The sequence below is a fragment of the Sycon ciliatum genome, chromosome 5 (assembly GCF_964019385.1).
Source record: "Sycon ciliatum chromosome 5, ocSycCili1.1, whole genome shotgun sequence".
NCBI lineage: Eukaryota > Metazoa > Porifera > Calcarea > Leucosolenida > Sycettidae > Sycon > Sycon ciliatum.
The window spans coordinates 7,061,128-7,063,627 of NC_088647.1; the positions used below are offsets into that span (position 1 = coordinate 7,061,128).

The window sequence follows — 2,500 nt, forward strand, 5'->3', positions numbered from 1 at the left end:
AGGCCAAACAAAAACCTAGAGCCGACGCTCTACAACCAGGCCACGCCACACAAGGCCAACCGAAACACGGCAGCCGAAGCTCCAACAAAATAATAACATGCGCACAGCCGCACCAAATAAATCTACAACAAAAACAATGGAGAACAACAAAACGAATAGAAGAGCAACAGACCGACAACAACCAAACTGAAACAACACAGCAACGAACTGAACAGAGAGAGAACAACACAGCGAGCAAGACAACAAGACGAACAACAAGGACGACACACAGTCGGTGACGCCAGACTCGTCCACTGTCCTCTGGCGAGCCACGGCCACACGCTCCGTCGCGGTTCCTGCCGTCTCAGGCTCCAGTCCACAGTGACTGTTCTAGTCCATCACCTTCTCTGCCTCCTCTCCGCGTCGTCTTCCGCTCCCACCAGCTCTTCACCTCCTCCGCTCCCACACTCTGTTTACTTCAAAGTAACAGTCACTTCGTTGTTGACGACGATGACGAACAGACTCGCTACAAACTAACTCATCCTCTGCGTCCCGGGTTTTGGCACCATGTTGTAACGGAATCTCAGCCATTCCGTTCCCCGGGACGCAGGACACAAAGGACAAGACTGGTTTGTTACATTATGTTATATTTACAAGACGGAGAAGCAAACTGCTCTGACAGAGACGAACAAGAAGACTGACAAAAGGACTCTCGACTACAACATCGCGCATGCTCATATCACACATGCACGCGACTAGACGAGACAGTTTGGGGAATGCGATCACACAGGAAAACAACACATCATTTCACAACAAGCATTACTCGGGTCTCTCTCTCTCTCTCTCTCTCTCTCTCTTTCTCCCCCTATCACACCTACACACACATATACACACAAACACCAACAGAACACGCAAAACAGACACACACACACACACTTGTACTTGTACTTGCTCACTGCCAAAACTGGTCACGTGGGTCTCCCCGAGAGAGAGGAGAGACACTCAAAAGGAACCTTGGAAAGATGACTCAATTGGCCATTGAACCACCCAACGGCCGACATCCCCTGAAATCCCCAAACTAGGGTGGACTTGAAATGATCCCACTTATGGGCTCACCACACCTCAGTAAGTGGGTGAGGACAAGGTGCAGAAAAAGGATTGACGGCATCAGGGTATCCGTCCCGGGATCCAACTGCAGGTACCCCTGCCCCCAGTGAAGGTAATACTTGCTACTAGTGTGGGTGGCTAAATCAGAGTGGATCTGATAAAAGCTTCACTAGCACCATTGATTACACAAGAGTTAATCTAGCCCGAAGCAGTCCATGGTTAACAGGTATATATACTTCAAATAGAAAGTATATGAACCCTGAAACCAACAAAGGTGGTAAGTACAACAATACACCTTCAAGCAGCCGAGCCCATTGGCAACAGGCCCAACACTATCTGGCATAAGTGTACCCACCAACCGAACTAGCTGGCACACACACACACACACACACACACACATACACATACACACACACACACACACCTTGACCTTGATACACGTTGCCTTGATAGGTTACACGGTCCCCGTCAGGGGAGAGGGGTGGAAGAGGCTGAGGAGCAGCACTTTTGATGGCGCACAAGATGGTGACGTAGTCGGAACTTCCTTTGGCAAGGGCACTCAAACGGGAAATCGGCCCTTTCCGACACTGTCCTACGTTTCGTGCGGTCGCACTTGTGTCTGGCCAAGCCGCTGCTGGACTTGAAACTCTGGTGGCAGGTGCTGCACTGCGGAGTGACCGGGTTGCCGGGGTGCTCGATGTTGGGAGCAGGTCCGTGATCGCACCGATGGGTAGCCAATCCACCGGGGCTGCGGAACCAACGTTGGCAGAGATGACATTGGCAAGCGCCAGCCTGATTGCACACTGGTTTCTGCCGTTCTGCCAAGCATTTGTGACGCTTCTCATCTGATGGGCGAGAGAAGTACCGATCACATACTTGGCAATGGACACTGGGTGTGGGCGGTTCGGGCTCGAAACAGCGGCACATGCGGCGCCAGTCGGGGCGAGAATCTGCCAGATCGTACCATCCCTCCACAGCATTCAGGGCCTTCAGGTCTGCACTAATGCAGTCCTTCCAGCGTTTGCGTGGACCGCCAGGTGGACGGCGGGATGGGAGCAGACCGAACAACAGAATCTTCCGGATGCGCTCTGGTGGCATGCGAGCAACATGACCCAGCCACTCAAGTCGTCGCTGGCGAATCCGGACAGCAAGTGGGCGCTTGTCGCCCCACATTTCCAGCAACTGATCATTGCTGATCCGCTCTTGCCAGGCGTCTAACCTTGTTATGCCAAGAACGGTACGCAGACACTGCATGTAGAACGTGGAGAGCCTCCGTATGTCGGCTTGGAGGGGTACCCAGCACTCAGCTCCGTACAGCAGAATGGTGACAACGCATGCATTGAAGATACTCTTCTTGGTGCGGACGGACAGATGGTGGTTGTTGAAAACTGGCTTCCGCAGGGAGCCAAACGCA

General features: G+C 52.6%; 1 protein-coding gene across 1 annotated transcript in view; it reads left to right on the top strand.

Annotated features, from left to right (window-relative positions):
• Nucleotides 1–2,500, top strand: part of LOC135817389 (uncharacterized) — a 27,112-nt gene that overhangs the window by 17,083 nt on the left and 7,529 nt on the right. The gene's annotated exons all lie outside the window — the stretch shown is intronic.